Consider the following 22540-nt stretch of genomic DNA (forward strand, 5'->3'; position numbering starts at 1 on the left):
TAGAAGGCAAGTTATTGACTATACGCCTGCCTCTCATAGTGAACAGAAACTACAGGTCTTACCTCACTTATGAATGAAGATGCCACCATTTGAGATAAATTACCAGTATGTTAAATGATAAAATGTAGGATTTATTCAAAAAAATCAAAGCTAGGGTGCCTGGGTGACTTAGTCAGTTAAGTGTCTGCCTTTGGTTCAGGTCATGATCCCAGGGTTCTGGGATCGAGTCCTGCATCAGGCTCCCTGCTCAGCTGGGAGCCTTCTTCTCCCTCTCCCTCTGCCTGCTGCTCTGCCTACTTGTGATCTCTCTATCAAAAAAATAAATAAAATACTTAAGAAAAAAATCAAAACTAGATCAATAGTGTAAAAATTCTTCAATTCTTAAATTCTAGGTAAATGAAAATGTATAGGCAGTAAATTCAATTAAAAAAGGACAAAAAATCATGCATATACATTTGTAGGAAAGAAGCAAAAATTCTCCTTACTCATAGTATAGTACACACAAGAAAATAAAATGAAAAAAAAATGTAAGAATTTAATAAAAAGGTCATTGAATAGATTTGGGTCCTGGGGACATGAGACCCAGGGTCTCAAAGCAGGAGTCCTTAATCTGTTGACTGCTCTCTTGAGTGATAAGGATAAGGGCAGAATGTGGCCACAGATACTTTCTGTGTCACCTAAAATTACATTGTGCCATGAGATCATAGGTTACTGACTCCAAGAATAGACCTTTATACCTGTCCTTTGGGAGGCTGGGGACAAAAATGATGTTCTGAGAAGTTGCAACAAAATTATATAATTTCATCTATGTGAGACAGCCTCTTTGATCTGCAAATGTCCCTTTGGTTGGCTGGAATCTAAATCCCATTATTAAAGGTCCTTTCCTTTGTTAGAAGCTTCCTTAAGGTGTTAAGTGAAATACTTATGCTTATGACAGTTTACTAATTCTCAACAGGCATTTCTACCTTAGTGCAAGTAATTTAGGGCAAGTATGTTGGCTTCTCTGGTCCTTAGTGTACTTTTTGGTAAAATATATATATATAATGTACTTTTATATATATATTACATATATAATATATACTTATATATTATATTAATATATAATATATACTTTTATATATATTACTTTTATATATTATATATTTGTATTTTATATATACATATATACATATTATATATACATATATATGTATATATATACACATATAAAATGTACTTTTTTATAAAATGAGGAGGTCTGAATAAGAGAATCTAATATTTTCTTCCAGCTCTAACGTCCCATTATTCTAGATCCTAAGATCCTTCCCAGAGAGCCAGCACCAGTGGCTGCCCTGGAGGGGAGGTCCTAAGGAGCAAAATGGTGGTGGGTTGGGGAGGAGACCTGACGTAGGGAGAGCTAAAGACAAACTACATTTCTTTCACAACTTTGAGATATGCCTTGTAAAAGTATCTTTGCATGTAATATATGAAACATATGTGCCAAGGTGGAAAACAGCTATATAAATAAAAAGTATGGGATGCCTGAGTGGCTCAGTCAGTTGGACATCTGCCTTTGGCCAGGTCATGATCCCAGGATACTGGGATCGAGTCCCACACTGGGTTCCTTGCTCAGCAGGGAGTCTGCTTCTCCCACTACCTGCTGCTCCCCCTACTTGTGTACTCTCTCTCTCTCTCTCTCTCTCTGACAGATAAATAATACCTCAAAAAAAAAAAAAAAGTATGCTAGAAGGCACTGGTGGTCTTCAGTAAACTCTACTCCTTAAGGTATATCCTTTCGGCGTTCCAACCCAAAGCACTGAGGAATTTACTAGTTTCCTTCTTTTGGTAAACTCTAGCCACTTCTATTCTTTTCTTGCTGTAGTAATTGTGGAAACACTGCCCATCTCAGGCTCTCAGACCTCATCAAGAACTGATACGTGATCCTGGGGGAAAAGTGCCCCACACTGAGGGCTCCCTTCCTAAGTTACTTTTCTCCTGGATCTTGGCCCCATGGTTCTTCACCGTTTTATCACATTCTCTTCCTTTGTTCTTCTGTTGTCACGGTGGAAATTTTGTTCCAAATTATACAGAATGCTCTTTTTGATGGCCACTTTTTTAATTCAAACTCCTAAGGTCTCTCCGTCATTTAAAAAAAAAAAAAATTCTCAACAATGATATAGGTGGATAAAATCTGCTGAGTGATCACAGAAGTCCCTTATAAATTTTATCTTAAAAGAGGTAAAAGGATTTTAAAATTACATTTCTAGTTCTCCCAGGTATAAATCAGGCAGAAACGTTTATTTTTCAGTCAGGATAACATGATCCTGTGTTCACTATATGATTGATTTTGTTCTGCCAACTAAAATTGATCTCCATAAATTTTATACCACACCATTGTCTTATAAAGGATACAATAGTTATTGTCAGGCAAAGGCAACCAAAGCATAAAATAATCCTTAACAGAAAGTTATTTAGAATCCCATTTTATCATGTGATGACCTTCCTGTCAGTGAGATAGTTAGAATGTACTGTTAAAAGTAAACCCTTTAGCAACAAATACCTGTGTTTTAGTTTTAGCCCTGCCACTGTCTGAGGCAAATTAATCTCTCCCTTTTAGTTTCCTCATTGGTTAGATGAGAATTACTATGTACTCAATCAGGGATATTTCCAGGGTAAATAAAACACTGCTTAGGAATAATTATTTCTTAGCATAGCAGTAATCATATTCATTATTAGTCATTAGGCTTGATCACAATTTTCTAACCCTGGTTCTACTGACATTTTGGACTAGATAACTCTTTTTCTGAAGGGATGTCCTGTATATTGTAAGATGTTCAGATCTTGGCCTCTGTCCACCAGATGCCACCTGTACCCCCCTCACATAAAATGTCTTCAGACATTGTCAAATGTTGCCTGGAAAGCAAAATTTTCCCTGAAGAGGAACTCTGTGCTGGCAAATCACATATATATAGGACAGTCATCATACTCAAGTTGGAAAAACGCTAAATTCGAAGTTAGAATATATGAATTCATATCCTGGTTTTCCCTTTATTAGTTCTATGACTTCAGAGAATTCCTTGATTTCTCCTTGTCTCAGTTTCCCCACTGTAGGTATACAGACACACACACACACTCACACACACACACACACACACATGCACACACAGGTACATGTTATATGATATGAGTGAATATATGTAGCTATTTAGTATATGTGACAGTTCTTTTTATACTTAAAAGTACCATACATGAATAAACTGTTAAAAGGAAAAAAAAAAAAAAAAGCTCGTTAAGCTGTATCAGAATTACACTGGCATGGTAAAAAAAATAAAAATTGCTGGTCTCTTGATGACCTACACCCTCCCCTCCATCTTTGAGGCCTTTTTTTTTTTTTTTTTAATTCCATACATCACCCAGTGTTCATCACAGCAAGAACCCTCCTTAATCCCCGTCACCTAATTCACCCATCCCTCACCCACCTCCCCTCTACAGTTAAGGTTACAGTTGTTCTCTGCAGTGAAAAACCTGGTTTCTCTCTCCCTCTCTTTTTCCCTCTTTGCTCATTTGTTTTGTTTCTTAAATTCCACAATGAGTCGAATCATATGTTATTTGTCTTTCTCTGACTAATTCTTTTTCATTTAACATTATACTCTGTTCCATCCCTGTTGTTGAAAATGGCAAGATTTCATTAATTTTTATGGATAAATAATATCCTATTGTATATATATTCCACCTGTTCTTTACCATTCATTACCAATGGATACCTTGGCTGCTTTTATAATTTGGCTATTATAAATAAGGTTGCAATAAATATATATTAATTAACTATATATAATTATAATATATTAATTAATATGTATTTAAGTTAATAATAATTTGATTAATAAATTAAAATATATCCAGTGTTTTGTCCATATTGGAATAGATTCCTATTTCTTTTTTTTTTTAATATTTTATTTATTTATTTGACAGAGATCACAAGTAGGCAGAGAAACAGGCAGAGAGAGAGGAGGAAGCAGGCTCCCCGCTGAGCAGAGAGCCCGATGCAGGGCTCAATCCCAGGACCCTGAGATCATGACCTGAGCTGAAGGCAGAGGCTTTAACCCACTGAGCCACTCAGGTGCCCCTAGATTCCTGTTTCTTTAGTTGAGAACCAGATAAGGTGTTCAGTTCATGTATAGAGGCTATGTTGTTTTTTGTTGGGTTTTTTTTTCTTTTTTTTTGAAAGTACGCTTCACAACTGTATTAACCCTCCAGTTGACAAAACACTCAATGAAGAGAGGCACAGGAGACAGGCTCAGGAAAAATAAGAAAGAGACTAAGCTTTGTGTTTCATTTCTTTTGTTCATTCTCAGGCACATACTCATTGTGTGGAACAATAAGGAACAGCACACACTGTTTGTGTATTTATTATTCATTGACCTACACGGATCCTGTAAGCAACTCAATTGCTTTGATAAGATGCCTCTGGATACTTCTCCACTTCCCTATGCCTTTGAACACACTGCTACCTATATCTGGATGACTTTTCCCCCCAATGTACTTAATGAGCTCCTAGAAATCAGTATTAGTTTCCTAGGACTGCTTTAACAAAATACCACCTCTGGTCCCTTGAAACAACAGAAATTTCTTGTCCCACAGTTCCAGGCCTGAAGTCCAAAAGCAAGGTATCAGAAAGGCCATGCTTCTTCTTAAACTTGTAGGGGAGAATTCTTCCTTGCTTCATCTAGTGATCAACCAGGGACAATAGTAAACAATGAACTGATACAATGAAAAGACAAAATTGTGGGGGTTTTTTGGTAAGGATAATAGTTAAAATATTGATATAATAATCCTGGAAAAATAAGAGAAAAGAATTCATGCTGGTTAATGTTGGCTTTGGGAATGGTATGTAGGGAAAGAATGCAAGAGATCCTATACAGAAAAAATCGTTAGGACGTGAGAACTTACTATATGGACAGTAATAAAGAAGTCATTAAAGACCATTTGGATGTGGCAAGCCTAGATGAACTTGGGCAATGCGGATTCCATAAAATTTGTTGGGTCCCAGTAGCATGAGTATGTGAAGTGTCCCACAAATGGAGGGAAACGTGGGTCTGCCACTGAAGAAATGCACTGGACTAATTGATGAAGATTTGTTAGTTGTGTGCCATGAGACCAGAAGCCTCATGAAATTATAAAGAAGGATGGGGAAGCACAATCAAGGAAGAAATGGTAGGGAGATGAAAAGAGGAGTAAAGATGCTTTGTTCGGTAGATACACGGAGGGAAGAAAGGATGGGAGAGATTAGTATTAGCACAGTGCTGTGGAACTGAGAAGTGAAAGTTCAGGAAATACACGTATTAGGGATTTTTTAAAAATCACAGGGCTAGAAATAATGGCTAAAATTCAAGAGGGTTTTCCGTAACAAGGGGAGAGGATTAGAGCGGGGCAGCTCAGAGGTGAGAGGCGTGTCCCCGCCCAGGATAAGGCTGAACAGGCAAGTGAGTGATTTGGATGGCCTATGAGCATCCTTGTCACCTTGTCATTGAGGAGTACTAATCTGACCCTTTTTCTTTGAGACTTTAGCATAATATGACTCACTCCCTGCTAGATGTGAAATTGTGCCTTAGCAATTTATCCGAGCTATTAAAGGGGGAGAAAAATTGTACTTTATGGAAAAACCTTTTTTAATTTTATTAACACCTACTTCAAAGAGTTACTGGAGAAATTAATCTGACCCTGAATTCCTTAGCAGAAAGAAATTCATTGAGTTTCAAATGAGTAAAAAGCTATACTCTCTGTTTAACAGACTAGGGATAGGCTCCATTACCTTTAGCTATTTTAATACCCTGATAGTGGCTCAGTTTACAAAGAATGTGACTAAACCTATCCCTTATCTTTGTGATGTCAGCCAGTCCCAGCAGAAATACCTTATTGGGACCTGCCTCCCTCCCTAGCTCCAGAAGCAGCAGGAAATGGGCATAACCAGAAGGAACAGGAAGAGATAAGTTTCCCCCAGGAGTGTAATTGCCGCCTCTACCAATAACCATAGATATCACAGGTGGGCTAGGGGAACGGACAATAACTTTCCTGTAATAATACAACTAGTTTGATAGCAGCACAAACAAGACAGAGCACACTGTTCAATATTTTTGGAGCTTTCAATGACATAAGTTTTGCCCTAGTCAAATGGATCCTATTAATACTTTCATTTTTCTGGCCTAATTTCGAAAGTTATAACGTATCAATGCCCACTGGACAAACTTGTGAAACAGGATTCCCAAATCACTCTACTGGAAAAGATTTTGTAACAATTACTGACAGCAGTGAGTTTTGCTTAGGCTTTCGCATTCAGTTATTTTAAACATTATACTAAAAATGGACACTAAAAGCCACTCTGGGCATACATCTGCCTGTAGAGATCAGGGTGAATTTTAAAAAGTTTTCCTTGGGACTTAAAGAATGTAGGTAAATGGGATAATCTGGGCTAGTAAGAATGGGACGCCTGGGTGGCTCAGTTGGTTGGACGACTGCCTTCGGCTCGGGTCATGATCGCGGAGTCCCGGGATTGAGTCCCGCATCGGACTCCCAGCTCCACAGGGAGTCTGTTTCTCTCTCTGACCTTCTCCTCGCTCATGTTCTCTCTCACTGTCTCTCTCTCAAATAAATAAATAAAATCTTTAAAAAAAAAAAAAAAAAAGAATGGCTGACTGTCGGCCGGAAAGGATTAAGAATGACAGGGTTAAAGATAAGCTTTATCTTGGCAAATGAATTGCTAGGGGGCATAAAGTAGAAACCGTCAAAGTCTAAAAGCGAGATACTTCTATTTCATTTGGCCCTTTTCCTGGAAACTACGGATCTAAGAGCAGTTGGGAATTGATTACGTTTACCATGTAATTATATCAAGGTAAGATGCAAACCTTTCCACTCAGAGGTTGCTTGGAAGCCACATCTCTTTTCTTCCTCTTGCTTGTCCTAGTTTCCACTATTTGTAATCAGCAACACCCCCCACGCCCCCAGACACCCGTTCAAGGTCAGAGTCAGAAAGAACCAGAAATTTAAAGGTAGACCGTGCCAAGGATGAACAGCTGTCCCCAATCTGGGTTCTTCCTGTTGCCGCTGTTGTGTAGTACTCAACTCCTTGCTCTTGCCACAGATGTCCACAGGAAATGCATCAGAGAGGTCTAATGGGAGGGAATCAGACGCACATGTTCCTTAGTATGTGGTGATGGGCATCCTCAAAGTGCCCGACACAGACAACCCTCCCTCCCAGCTAGAACTGGTTCCAGGTTTGAGAAATGCTGAGCCTGTCCACACAAGCCTGCTGCCGAATCCCCACTCTTCCCCTTTCTCTATACCTTGTCAATAAAGGAATTCCAGAGCTGCTTGGGACTGTGGGGGGATGAAGGCAGCTCTGTAGTTGAGCTTAGTCACGTCCTCATGTGAGGGGAAAGTGCAACGTGTCCCCGGAGGGACTTTCCTGCCCTGCAGAATCCGAGCACATGGAACAGTTTAGGCAGGGAATAGGCTCAATTCCATGTTTTGAAATTTAATTTTCAGTCCATCAGTTATGATCAATCAGAAAACTGTTTGGTGACTGAGACTTGAAGTTACAATGTTTCTGGGTCCCATCGTCACAGTTAATTATTGCATTCGGCCCATAACAAATATTCAGACATTTTGCTGACCTGCCAGAGCAATGAGCATCCCGTTGGTATGTCCTAGCACATGAGAGAAGTGCTATGATTTCAACAAGATGTTGACGTCCTGTCACTGCTCACTACTCACTGTTCCCTGTCTCAGGACGTGGCAGGTTCACCTCACTGCCCCAAACTGCAGGACTCAATCCAGATTCCTGCTTCTTTACCTTCAATATTTAAAAAAAAAAAAAAAAAAAAAAAACGAACCACGAATCCTGTGGATTCCACCTCCTTGAAAATCTTTCATCGCCTTAGATCATTCAGTTGTCATAAAAACATTTCTTTTTTTTTTTAAGTTTTTATTTATTTATCTGAGAGAGAAAGACTGAGAGATCATGAGGGGGAGTGGTAGGGGTAGAGGGAGGAGAGGCAGACTCCCTGCGGAGCAGGGAGGAGGGACCCCTCTCCCCCAAAATGGGAGATTCCATCCCAGGACCCTGGGATCATGACCCTAGTCGAAGGCAGACACTTGACCATCTGAGCCACCCAGGTGCCCTCAAAAACATTTTATATAAGAATCATTGCACTAGCTTTTTAATAGATGTCTCTGCCTACATTTTTGCTTCCTATGCTCATGTTTTCCATGCCCAGCAATGCAGCCTGGGCGTTCTCATGTACAATTTTGACCTTCCTGATCCCTCGCTCAAATTCCACTATGGTTTTCTATCATCTGCAACAAAGTGTACACAGTTTGCAGCACGTACAAATTTCTTCATTATCTGGTCCCTACTTCTTCAGCTTTCTCTCTAGATACACCCCCGCCCCCAATCTGTTCTCCCTCCCCATGCCTTTTGTGTTTCAGCAATACTAAACCATCTGAAATCATCAAAATACTACAATGTATCTCATATAATATTCAAGACAGAGAATGTTCTCTATGTTCCCTCTGTCTTGAATGTGTTTATCCTCTCTTCTATCTAGCAAATTCCTCAAATCAAATAAAAAATGTGTTAAGTGATGAAGTATTCTGATATGCCCAGGGGTAAAAGGTTGCCTATCACATATCAGATGAACTTTATATGTAACTCAATTATGAAAATTGCCATGTTCTGTTGTAAATGCTTGTTTGCATTTCTCTTGCCCACTAATCCCTGGCTTCCCTGATGACAAAATCTTCATATCTTTTGTTTTCTTTGTATCTATACAATCCTGCATGGGATTCGCTTGCTTTTTCACTCAACATGATTTTTCTGAACCATCCGTACTGATTTGTTTGGCTGCCGTTGCTCATTTCGCATTCTGTGTAATATTCTAGTATTCCATTTTATGAATGTATTACAGTATTTTACCCACTCTCCCATCAATGGACTTTTGTGTTGTTTCTAGGGGTTTTCCTTATTATTATTATTATAGATGATGCTGTGATGAAGTCTTGCTCATATCTCCAGGTGCACGTGTGCAAGCTTTTTTCTGGAATATGTATCTGCAGGTAGAATTGCTGGATTGTAAATCATGTGCTTTTTTGACTTTCCAGATAATGCAAATGTATTCCAAAATTCTTTGCTAAAGTGTGTTGGTTTTTTTTTTTTCCCAAATCTATATTGGCCTGTCAAACTTCTATTGGCCTAAGCCAATAAAATGTAATGTTTGAGGTTATCTTTTCAATGGAAATCATTAGTGTCTTTGCCAGAAAATATTTATTGGCATTGTTTTAAACAAGAATCATTTCCATTGCTATTATTTTCCTACAAATTCCCTAACAAATGCATTTGTGTTACTATTGGTTTCCACTAAAGGCCACCTTTTTACAGTTGCAAAATAGCAAGGTCAGTAGAAAGCCACCCAAGGTATACACCCAATAAATCAGATTTATCCTGGGGAATCTGTTAGCCAGGGATCCCTAAACTGCAGCTGCCTGGCCAGATCCAATAATGGTCAGTAGCCTGTTTTTATGGAGTCCACAAACTATGATACTTTTTTTTTTTTTTACATTTTTAAGGAGTTCTAAAGGGGAAAATAAAAAGGATATGCTACAGAAATGTATGTGGACAAAGTCTAAAACATTAACTATCTGGCCCTTTACAGAGTAAGTTTTCCTACTTCCGTGCTAGGCAATGCCCAAAATCCCATTGAGAAGACAGCCAATAATATCATTTGCTTTTTATAAGAACAACTTTTTTTTTTTAAGATTTTATGTATTTATTTGAGTGAGAGAGAGAATGAGCAGGAGGGTTAGAGAGAAAGGGAGAGAGAGAGTCTTTAGCAGACTCCACTCTCAGCGTGGAGGCCCAATGTGGGGCAGGATCCCAGGATCCTGACATCACAGCCTGAGCTGAAACCAAGAGTCAGATGCTTAACCAACTGTGCCCCCCAGGTGCCTCAAGGACAACTTTACATTTTTTTTTTCCTTCTGGCAGATTGTATAAAGTAATACTCTTCCCAGTGATGTGTAAGAAGTCAGGTTGAATAAAAGTTGGGTTTATTTTGGAGTTTTAATTGATTTTTGCCTATTAATGAGATTGTGTACCTTCTTATAGGCTATGGTCATTTTTACTTAGCTTTTGTTTTCATGTCTGTGTTTTATCCATTTGGGGGGATTGTCTGGCTTTAATATTCCAATAATTTTCCACTTGAATATGTTGTAGATCTTTCCTTAGTGCACTGTTTTTTATTTTCTTTACAAAGTTTTTTGGCAAACAGATAGAATTTAATTTGTAATTAAACATATCCAACTCTTTATGTTTTGAGCCTTTTGGGGTTTGAAATCATTCCTTATTGCAAGGTCATAAAGACATTCTCTTATATATACTGCTAAAAAAAAAAGAAGAAATAGGTCCCCAAGTCGAGTCACTTGTGCTAAGCCCCACTTCAGCAAACCAAGACTTAATACCTAATGTAATTACAACCTCCCCCAGGTATGTAATCTTAAACCAGTCAATCTGGTTTAAGCAGTCGTGACGTAATCCACCTGATAGATCCTTCCAGTCCCCAGAGGAAGAAGTCATAACCCACTCTTCCATTGTCCCTGCCCCCTTTGCCTATAAAGATACCCCATTTTGTACTGCTCTTTGAAGCTCCTCTTCCTTTGCTAGCTGGGATGCTGCCTGATTCATGACTCATCTAATAAAGCCAGTTAGATCTTCAACTTTCCACAGTTGACTTTTTAAAAACAGATTTGGCGGCAGCAGTGGCAAACATCAGAAGCAAACTCCCGATAGCTTCAGAGACAACAAGAAAAACAGGAGTAGTAACCTGAGAGCCCTTTGAGTTCAGTTTTTCTCACCATTTCTGTGGTTTCTGAGGCCTGTGGGTAAGTTCCTCTCAGTTCTGGGCTCCACTCTCTTTATGTGAAACTACCTATCTGATTAACTTTCCAGTTAGTTCCCTATTTGACTAGAAACCCCAACCCTTGCTTCTGTCCCCAGATTCTACATTGGGAACTGCTGGTGGCTTAGTTGGCAGTTCTACATTTGTTTGGAATCCTGCCCCAGATGCCATATTGGGAACTGCTAGTGGCAGCTAGATTTCCCCATTTGTTTGCAATCAGTCTGTAATCCCCATTCTTTGGGGTCCATTGGTTCAGTCCCCTCCCCAACCCCTAGATTCCACATTGGGAAATCCTGGTAGTTGGACTGCATTCAACTTAAACACTGGACTGGGTCCAAGATCAGACTGGTCCAACTTAAGGACTGGACTGGATCTGTGATCAGATTGGGTCCACTAAGTAAAGGCTAGTGTTCATGGAACTCTTGGAAGATAAAAAGCCACAAATTTGATGGTCATGGGTTGAGCACTTCAAAGCTGTTAAAGTGGTTGCCCCTTAACGCTAAAGACTTCCAGGTTAGGATAAGTCGGTCCCAGGACAGGTTAGAGTGACCTTAGGTCATCTGCCAACCTTAAGAAAATCTCTGAGCAATGGGGCTTACTCTGAAACACCACCCAATCTCCATCCCAGTGGCACATCCTCATTAACGTTAGTTTGGCTCCAAGAGATCCAAAGGCTTAGCCAAAGAAGAATGGGAGCCTTATAATTCTAAGGAGGTTAAGCGTGCCACCTTCCAGCACACCTGCTTATTTGATGTTTAATTGCTGTGGTTCTGGAACTTAGAAATATCTACAATAATGACAGAATCTTGCCAAAAAACCTTTTGTCTCCTGAGAACATAGTAACTTGTCAGGTTGGGATTTCCAAAATATGGCTGGACAAAAGTGGGGGTTTAATTCCATTTGTGGTCAGGGTCCTACAAACTTGTGGCCAGCCCTCAGGGAGGGAAATTACAATGGCCATTATGAGAAATGTTCCAATTAGATAAGATCATTTAAGAAGCGCACTTAAAAATAGTGTTCCCAAATTAAACAAACAGAATGAGATACCTATTTTAATTGGTATGCAGAAGGCTTCAAAAGGCTTCGAGATTCCAAAATAGCTGCTTTGGAAAAAAAAAAAAAAATCACCCACACAAAAATGACACAAGAAGTACCTAAAACGAAAGATGGACTTCACTCCTTCTGCTCCCCTCCTTCCTCCTATATAGCACTTTTTCTATCATTTATCCTCTAAGTCGTCCTTCCACTCTAAAGAGACTCTAAGACTATAAACGGAAGTTCACCAAGTCAGAGGTCTCGCGGATGCCCCTGCGCGTACTGTCAAAGGAGGACCTCCATAAGGACCCCTCCCCGAGTTGATGACACTCTTTCGAATTATCCAGTAAACTGCTACGTTATCCCCTTAAACAGCTCAGGGAAACTAAAATTAAATTAATGAAAACCTTGCCAAATTCTGGTAGATACCAGAGCTACACCCTCTGCTTTAAACCCCACATGTAGCCTGCAGATGAAATCCTAGGAAAACTGGCAGAAGCCCGCCCGCTAAGGGTGAAGATTCTCACCAGAGTTAGCTCTCCCCCATCACTATCAGTAGTACCTGAAAAAGAGAAAAATAAAATAGCTTTTACACTCAATTGGTGGATGTTTCTGAAGTCCAAGGTGCTGTTTAGTACTGCCAGAAATACTTACTGTTTCCCAGCTGAAACTGAAGGATATTTAAAATGATTTTTTTGATGGGACACCTGGGTGGCTCAGTCGGTTAAGCCAATACCTTCTGCTCAGGTCATGATCCCAGGGTCCTGGGAAGGAGTCCCCCATCAGGCTCCTTGCTCTGCAGGAAGTCTGCTTCTCTCTCTGCCTCTGCCTGCTTGTGTGCACTCTCTCTCTCTCTCTGACAAATAAGTAAATAAAATTTAAAACAAACAAACAACGATTTTTTTGAATTGATGGTCAAACTAGAAGTTGATATTCAGAACCTGATAGGACTTTTTTTTTTTTTTTTTTTTTGTCTTCTCCCCTAAGCTAAACTAACTCTAACCTTCTTATCTAGGCCATCTCCTTGAAATGCAAACTTCAGGGAGGTAATTCTCAACAGAAAAAAAAGGGAAAGAGGCCTTAAGATACAAACTGCTGTAGAAACTCCCTTGCCCAAAATCTAGCCCACAGCTTCCATAAGATTACTTATCAAGGACAAGTGGGTATTCTCCAATTCTTGGGTGAAATGATCAAAGCATTTCTATTAGACACGTTGTTAGTGTTGTTATTCAGATCTTCTATGTCCTTTCCGATTTGTGCATGTGATTTATCAAATGTTGAGAAAAGAATATTAAAATCATCCTTATCATGGCGAATAACTAGTTTTCATTTGTAGTTTTGTAATTTTTGTTTTTTTTTTTTAATGCATGCTCCCCGATGTAATCAAGTTTAGAGTTGTACTACCCTACCGAACTGATTATTCTTTTTTGGGGGGGGTCAAATTTAAGTCTATTTTGTCTGATTACAATATTTCTACACTAGTTCTCATTTGGTTAATATTTGTTTGATGTATCTTTACCCATCATTTTGCTTTTAACCATTCTATAGTCTTATGTTTTAGGTTTCTTTTTTTTTTTTTAAGATTTCATTTATTTATTTGAGAGAGAAAGAGAGCACAAGAGGAGAGAGGTCAGTGGGAGAACCAGACTCCCTGCTGAGCTGGGAACCGTTGTGGGACTCCATCCCAGGATTCCAGGATCATGACCTGAGCCGAAGGCAGACGCTTAACCAACTGAGCCACCCAGGCACCCCTTTAGGTATCTCTTTCTTTTTGATGGCTGAGTAATTTTCCATTGGATACATATATCACATCTTCTTTATTCATTCATCAATCGATGGACGTTTGGGTTCTTTTCATATTGGGATAATGCTGCTATAAACATTGGGGTGCATAAATCCCTTTGAATTAGTATTTTTGTAGTCTTCAGGTAAATACCTAGTAGTGCAATGGCTGAATTAGAGGGTAGTTCTATTTTTAACTTTTTCAGGAAAAACTCCATACTTTTTCCCAGAGTATGGCTCTGCATCAGTTTTCATTCCCCCAACAGCGCACCATTGTTCCTTTTTCTCCTCATCCTCGCCAACACCTGTAGTTTCTTGTGTTGTTGATTTTAGCCATTCTGACAGGTCTGAGGTGATATCTCACCGTAGGGTTTTTTTCCTTTTTTTAAAATTTAAATTCAATTAATTAACATATAATGTATTATTTGTTTCAGGGGTACAGCTCTGTGATTCATCAGTCTTATATAATACTCAATGCTCGTTACAACACATACCCTGCCCACTGTCCATCACCCAGTTACCCCTGTTTGGCTCTCTGGTTTCATCTTGTTTCATTTTCTCTCTCTTCCCCTATGATCCTATGCTTTGTTTCTCAAATTCCACATATCAGTGAGGCCATATGATAATTGTCTTTCTCTGATTGACTTACTTCACATAGCATAACACCCTCTAGTTCCATCCATGTCATTGCAATTGCCAAGATTTCATTTTTGATGGCTGCATAGTATTCCACTGTGTATGTGTGCGTGTGTGTGTATACTATACCTTCTTTATCCATTCATCTGTCAATGGACATCTGGGCTCTTTCCATAGTGTGGCTATTGTGGACATTGCTGCTACAAACACTGGGGTGCAGGTGCCCCTTCAGATCACTACCTTTGTATCTTTGGGAGCAATTACCCCAAGAGGGAGCTCTCCTACACTCTTGGTGGGAATGCAAACTGGTGCAGCCACTCTGGAAAACAATTATGTAGGTTCCTCAAAAAGTTGAAAATAGAGTTCCCTTTGACCCAGCAATTGCATTACTGGGTATTTATTTCATTGTAGTTTTGATTTGTATTTCCCTGATCATCATCAGGGATGCTGAGCATCTTTTCATGTGTCTGTTGGCCATCTGTATGCCCAGGTATTTTGTTAGTCAAATGTTTGCTTAGATTTACCTATGTTGTTACTATACTCTTTGCTTACCACTCCTTCTTTAATATCTGATCTATCTAGTATTAACTCAGGCAGGCTGAGTCGACAAACCCGGGGGGAGGGTCCCACAGGACCTATCAAGAAGGTTCTCGGCTTCACACAGAATAGAAATCAAATGTGCACCCGAGAAAATGAAAACAGTTTACTGAATAGGGTGACTGCCAGAGAATAGCAGATGGAACACCCAGGAGACTCAGAAAGGAAAGGAGAATGAATCTCATCACTGCTTGGGACTAGGGGTTTATATTGGAAAAGAGTCTAGGGTATGTGTTTCTTCAGGAATCCATGGTTGGCTCCCATCAAAGGTGAGTGTCAGGTGAACAGTAGGTGTCATTGCATGAATTACTGAAGATAGGGGTATTGATGCCAGCGTGAGCTGAGATTTGTTTGGAAAATGTTTGGGATCTGGCTCCTCTTAGGTGTTATCAGGTGTTTGGGGCCTAGGACAAAATTCAGAGAACGGTTCACATTCTTGCTCCCCCCTTGAAGTGGGAATATAGCTTCTTTGTCTGATTCAGAGGCAAAATATGGAACATGAGTAAATGGGGCCTAGCAGACCAACAGCAGAGACGGATGGGGCTGTTCTAAAATGCAGACCCTTCAGCTTCCCTACTTCAGTATCATTTTGTTTTATAACCTCATTCTCAGTAAGTTCCTTTAGAGAAGTTAAGTAATCATAATTCTCTCAGTTTTTGTTTGGCATAGACTCACATAAAGCCACTTTATTATAGATTTTTAACTTGGGAATTTTCAAGCCACATAATTAGTTTAAATCCTAGCCCTACTGTCCGTCTGAAGTCTGGTTATGAATTTGCACCAGAAGTTTTTGGCCTAAATACACCTACCTAAGTCAAGCTGAAAAAAGCAAACATTTATGTTTGGCATGGGGAGGCAAGGGAGAAAGTGGGAATGGAGTTCGAGTTTTGTTTTTTCTGTTTTCTAGTTCACCTTTGCACTACTGATGTTTCTTTTCAGTGAGCTCAGCTTTATGTAGGAGTCTCTGACCTGACTTTTCACCTGCTCCCTAGGAAGTCCCTGGCACTTCTAAGTCCTGTTAAAACTGCAGCTCTAGGTTTGGGGAGGCCTACAGAGGTAGGTTGATGCCCCCGGGCAGGGCCATTTTTAGTGCTTATAAGCCTTTCTGAATTCCTGGCTGAATTCTATGATTTTGGCTTTTCCTTCACTTTCTTGCTGGCTCAGTGGTGCATTTAGAGGGTCTTTAAAAGAAAGACTTTTATCAAGCATTTGTAAGTGTTGCATATAAGATCAGCTTTTAAGGATCTATTCTGCAACTTGCCTGAACCAAAGCATTCCACGCTTAATAACTTAGGCGTGGTAGCTGGGCGGACTTTTTTCTCCTCCATTTTTATAACCCCCCAAATTGCATGATCTTGAACAACCTCTGTAAATCTCAGTTTTCTGAGTTTCATCAAACCTGGGGGCTTTTCATTAGATCCCTTAGAAGAGAAATCTTCTCAGACTTGCATAACCTCCTTCCGGGAAGGGATTTAGCATATTTGATAAAACCCTTAAATTTCTGGTAAACTTTAATGAGATTAGATTTCTTGTGGGAAACACACTTGACTATCAGCTGAAAGACAGTCTAAAGATAACTAACCATGCCATTTTTCCTTTGCTGTGTACTCTGTATCCACTCTTTTTTTCTTGTAAAATACCCTTACCAAGAGTGGATCTTTGAATTGGCTTCCTGTAGGGTTTTTCTTTGAGCCACAAGACAGGACTAAAACTATGATATATGCTCTAACAGAACAGTCTGAAAAGTTCTCATTAACAAATCTTTAATTTTTAAAAGAATTTAAGTGAATCACCTTTATTTCCAACTTTCAGCTATAAGTTTAGAGTCACTATCAGACTGCCTTATTTTCTACTGGTAATAAGATATTCATGAACTACAAGGATATTCTATTACCTTACAAAAGAACTTTTCCTGTTTAAAATTTTTGTGCAAATTGGAAAACAAAATGTAGCCTGAAAAGTTTAAATAGACATCTTAAGATCGGGCATGAGTTTGACTTGCATTTCCTGTTGATATGCAAATTTAGGGATTATTCTGGCCATGGCACCCCCCCAACATTCATTATTATGTTAATCAGAAGAAATGTATTACATTTTTAATACATGGGGATCCCTATGAAGGAACTGAGGACTGGCTACCTGGGGCGGGGGAGGGGGGGAAGAGAGGACTTTTTTGAACTCCTTTTAGTTCACTGTTGATTATGTAAGGTTGAAATAACATTTTGGTAATTATACTGAACAGTAATAAAAATTAAGCACTGAAGTGTTAGAAGATCTAGGTTTTCACACAGTGAATTTTAGTAGCTCACCTATCTATGCTTCAGGACTTTCTGTAAAATGAGGATACCAGTAACTCAGCATTTGAATCAAAATAAACAAGGTTTAGGGGTACGTGGCTGGCTCAGTGGGTAGAGCACAGGACTCTTGATCTTGGGATTTGTAAATTCAAGCCCCACATTGGGTATAGAGATTACTTAAAAATAAAATCTTAAAAAAAAAAAAAAAAAAAGAGGGGCACCTGGGTGGCTCAGTAGGTTAAGCCTCTGCGTTCAGCTCAGGTCATGATCTCAGGGTCCTGGGATTGAGCCCTGCATCAGGTTCTCTGCTCAGCAGGGAGCCTGCTTCCCCTTCTCTCTCTCCCTGCCTTTCTGCCTACTTGTGATCTCTGCCTGTCAAATAAATAACTAAAATCTTAAAAAAAAAAAGAATGAAAGAAAAGAATGAACTGGGTTCACATTTCCAGTTGAAACAGTTCTGGATGGTTTTTACTTAGCCAAGCTCCTTATGCTCATTTGTAGGTCAATTATATCTGTATTTTAGGATTGCATGTGGATTAAGTGGCATCTAACACGTGCACCAAGAAAGAGTAAAGCATAGAGATATGCAGAGAGTACTCTTGAAGCCTATATATTAGATTAACCTATATTAATCCAATTATTTAAAGATTGCTTTAACTTTTTGAAAAAATGTCTCTCCACTGTATTCCATTTACTATTAGCAAGTACCGCTTTTTCTCCCTGCCTTTCAGCTGTACCATGTAAAAAATGTAAAATCGGTCAGTCGCTTGATGTTAAAAACAGATAATTGCAAGTTCACAAAAAGTCACCTGTATTTCAGTAGGACCTTCCCAGGGGTGTGTGTGTGTTTCTCTGTGTTTGCAATTAGACATGATTCGAAAAAGGAAAGGGATCACTGTTAAAGCTACTCATATGTGTTTGGCATTGAATAACTGAACTAAAAATCATGTAAGCAAAACAACAACAAAACCAATATGGGAGGTCTAGTTCTTCTGAGCTCCTTGACACTTAAAACTGCTAAAGGCAGCTTTTATAAAGGAATCGCCTCTGTACAAAAAGCATTTTCTTTTTCTTAAAACTTCCTTGAGAAGGAATTGCATGTCTTACATGAAAATGGTGTGCTGCTTGGCTCCACTGAAATGACAAGGGTCCAGACACATAACTAATTTTAGTAGGTAGAACAGACACACTGTAGCCTATTTTTCCTGACTCTCCCACTCCCCATCCCCAAGCCTTCAGATATACACATCACTGGATTCCCAAGAGTCAGGAGGTGGGAGTGGGGGGTTTCACTACATAACATAGCTCTTGACATCATTTTGGGTTGACAAAAAAAAAGAAAGAAAGAGAAGGAAAAGGAGAGAAAGCAAAGAGAGAAGGAGAAAGAAGAAGGGAAAGGGAGAGGGGGTAACGAAAGAAAGGGATTAAGAAAGGAAACAAAAAAGAGGAAGGGAGAGAACCTAAAAAATGAGAAAGGAAGGAAGCTTGGATAGAGGCAGGAGAAGGAGCAAGAGAGCGAAAGAAGACTGCGTGCGAGAACCGAATCATTTTTGTCTCAGGTTGACTAGGGAGAGCAACAGAACCTTCATCAGCACTACACAATCTCGTAGAGGCAATGTATTGCTTTCTTGAAAGCCCCGAAGCTGAGCAATTCCAAGAATATTTGGCAAAGCCCTTTTGGGAAGGGTGAGGTGTGTGTGTGGGGGGGGTGCTTTCTCGCACACTCGTACGCCCGCCCCCCACACAAGATGTGAGAGGGTTCGGGAGACCTAGCGGAAACCTTCAGGTCACCCAGAGAACTGCTCCTCTCGCTCGTCCTGCGGCGGTGAGGCGGAGGGGGGGTGAGAGCGCCGAGACGCGCGGGGCGCGGAGATGTGCAAGTGGCGAAGCTGGACCGAGCGCAAGCGGGAGCAGCCGCCCAACTCCCGGCGCGGGATCTGCTGAGAGGCCACGGTGAGTCTCTCCGGGCGCGGGTCCGAGGGATGCCCGGTTCCCCCTCGCTCCCCCGGGCGCCGGCCGCCGCGGGGCCCGGAACCTCCCCGGAGTCCGGCCTTGGCTCGGCGCCGCCGCCGCCGCCCGCAGCCCGGAGCCCGTGCCGCTCCGGGCGCGCTGGGGCGGACGCACGGACCGACCGGCGCTCGGCGGGGCTCCCCACGCCCGGCCCCGCGCGCTCATTAGTCGGGATGTGTCTGCTCAGCCGCCTCCAACTTCTCCCGAATCCCACTGGTGAGTCCCGGGAGAGCGAGCCAGCACCTGGGAGCTGGGGAAAGGGTCCGAAGGGCGCGAGAGCGCGCGGGCGGTGGGAGCCGGCGGGACGGGCACGGGGCGGGCACAGCCGACCCAGGGGAGCGGCTGCCCGCGAGGCGCGCGGAGCAGGGTCGGCGGCTCGGGTCGGGTGCCACCGAGCGCCCGGGACCCTGCGGCGTGGGCGAGGGAGGCGTGCCCTGGGAAGGAGCCGCAACTAGGACCTGAAGAGTGAGGCAAAGGGGCAAAGAGGGTGACTTGGGAGGAGGGCTCTGCGAGTGATGTCGGGGCGAATCCTCAGGTTCCTTGCCGTAGCTCCCTGCAGCCTCTGCCTCCGGGGGTTGTGCTCTCTTGTCGAGATCAGCGCTGCCGAATTGCAGGGGGACGGATTGGGGGGCTGGGAATTTGCCATTCGGCTGCAGAGACACTGATTTCTTTTTCTTTTTCTTTCTTTTTTCTCCCCCCCCCCCCTTTAAGGAAAGGTTTGTTTTCATTTTGGTTTCTATGGGATTCTCTTCTCATTTGTAACTCACTTTTCTATTTTTACTTTTCCTAGCCTGAAGATCCTTTCGTTATCCTACCTCTTCATCTCGCCTTAACCTTAGTTTGCTCTTATATAATTTATGCTGATAGCGTGCTTGTGTCCGCGGAGGGTTGGTTGGCGGGAGCAGAGGGGAGTTCTTTTGTAGATGAAAGTTTCCTCACCTGATCGGTCTCTTGCTATTTGTATTTGAAAACGAGGGTAATTGCAACCAAACATTCCTCTTTAGCCACTTGATCGAGCCTGTTCCTCCCCCGTAGGTGATGCAAATGGTAATTTTATTAAACTGAAAAGTAGTTAACCTGACTTGCGGTGTCAGCGTTTAGAACCTGCTAATCGGCAGATCGGCTTGGAAAGCTTGCAGCGTCTTCACTCTTGCGTTCTTTCTGGGTTCCAGCGCAGACAGAAATTTGTCCGAGACTTTCTTGAACTCCAAGCTGTGACTTCTGTTGAATAGCTACACTGCATATGGGAGTGATGTGCTTGGTACTTGGTGTCCGGAACTCCGTACCCCGGGCCCTGGGAACACCTACAAATTAATGTCCTGGCAAAAAAAGGAAATGATTTCTCTTGAGCCTGCTCAGCTTCTGCAGCCACAGCCTAAATATGGAACCTGTTTCTCCTGCTTCCTGTGCCTCAGTTTCCATCATACAAACTGTTTCAGTAGTGTACCCTCAGGGGCTTGCAGAAATGCTAGTGTGGTAAAGTGCTGTGAAGAGGAAAATCACTTTGGTTTATAGGCTTCCCTTTAACAAAACTATTATCCTGTAGGGTCTTTGATTGGACTCTGTCATGAAGTGATGCCTGTTCTCAATTGATAAAGGAATTGCTGTGTTATATTGCTTTGAAATGCAGTTTCTACTTAAGCAAAATAATCATTTATTCTTTGGGGGATGTTATTAAGCTAAAGTTCAGAGATTTCTTTTTGGGTTAGATCTCCTAGATCTCTATGCTTTCCTGAGGATGTGTCTACATTTTGGTTTAAGTTTTTCTGACCATATCACTACATTGAGATGCAGTGTTTTAAACGTGCTAGGTATTTTTTGGCATATATGGAACTGTGTCAACTTTATAAATTTTTTTTGTATTCTTTTGTGCAATTGCCCCCAACCCTCCCTCCCCTAAAATGCAGTTGGGTGTGGTTGAGGTGGCTCTTCTGTGACTGGGAGTTGGTGATATCTTCCATCCTGTGTTTGAGATTCTGACCCCTGTTTTCTTACAAGAAAATAGTGAATCCACCACAGATATCTGAACATGAGTGACAAGGTTAACTAGGCAGTTACACTGGCCTCATTTCTGTTTTTGCTCAGTGCTGTTCAGAAGTGTTACTTAGGAGCAAAAAACACGTCGCAGAGCGTTTACAAGAGTGGCAGATGGAGAGTTTGCAGGTGATTCAAAGATGATACCTTTTTGATGCCGGTAAAAGGACTAGCAGTTTTGGTCACTGCCTCTATTTCCCTATAACAGTTTCTGTGGGCTTATGTGCACAACCATTGGGAGCCCAGCTGCCTCTTACCCCAATCTCCATGGTAAGGAGGAGATGTGAAGAAAAAGTCACACAGCCGGGAGAAAGACAGACATGCCTACCTACTAGTTTTCTTGCTAGTTGGAAGCCTGGTGGTGCCAAAGAGCAGCTTTAATTTAACCCTGTGGCTGCCCTTGTTCGTAGCCCTAGAGAAACTGATTATTGTTTCTAAGAACCAAAAGGAGAAGTGGATCGTATTATTTGAGAAATACTCTTCCGTAGATTGTCTCTGAAATACTAGAACAGGAAGATACATGCTCCAGAAAGGGAAATGTGATTAATATTCAGATGCTCTTTGGGTTGCTCTTGAATTCTTCTGGGGAAACTGGGAAAATTGTTCTTTTTATTATGAATCTCTCTGTGTGGTGTCCAAGTACTAAATTTGGTCCCATCTTTTCTTTCCCCAGTCACCATCCCTATTAAAACTCCAAGGACCACGATCAATGCAATTCCATATCATAACCCCAGGCGCTGTGAGACTAAGCCAACATGAGTTACATAACCATTAAGTAAGACATTTTAACATTCAGGTACATTACATTCCACTTTTATTGAGCAGACACAGTTTTCATGATCTAATAAGATATTTTTATTTGATAGTCTGTCCTTGGTTATAGCCTCGTGTAATCAAGAGAACAGCATGCTTAAGACTTTGTATCCAGAACTCTAAAGTCCATTTGTTGTTCACTTATTAATAACTCACTGGAGAGATTAAATTCCTAGTTATCAGCGGGATCTTCCAGGCCACACTTCAAATATAGACTCCATTTCAACTTTATCCTGTGCCTCAGTTTCCACAAAACACACTCACAGGAGATTGTGGGTATTCAACAAAGCTCTTTAACTCTAGGGGTATTTCTGAGCAGTCACTTCATCTAGGAACTAAATTATATGCTTAATTTGTATCAAACTATAAACAGTCTGTCAGTTTATGATGCTCTTTTCTACAGTCATG

At 41.0% G+C, this 22540-nt stretch overlaps 1 protein-coding gene across 2 annotated transcripts in view; it reads left to right on the top strand.

The window, feature by feature from the left end:
* The first annotated feature begins 19048 nt into the window (after window positions 1–19048).
* The window catches only part of MME (membrane metalloendopeptidase), a 97668-nt gene continuing 94176 nt past the window's right edge, over window positions 19049–22540 (top strand). Inside the window, exon 1 of one of the 2 annotated variants that reach the window (XM_044251643.1) lies at window positions 19049–19228. The gene's annotated coding sequence lies outside the window, so the exon portion shown is untranslated. Of the gene's footprint in view, window positions 19229–19731; window positions 19751–22540 lie in introns of those variants that run through there. The other variant, XM_044251644.1, reaches the window with a different exon arrangement.

The sequence above is a fragment of the Neovison vison genome, chromosome 6 (assembly GCF_020171115.1).
Source record: "Neovison vison isolate M4711 chromosome 6, ASM_NN_V1, whole genome shotgun sequence".
Taxonomy (NCBI): Eukaryota; Metazoa; Chordata; class Mammalia; order Carnivora; family Mustelidae; genus Neogale; species Neogale vison.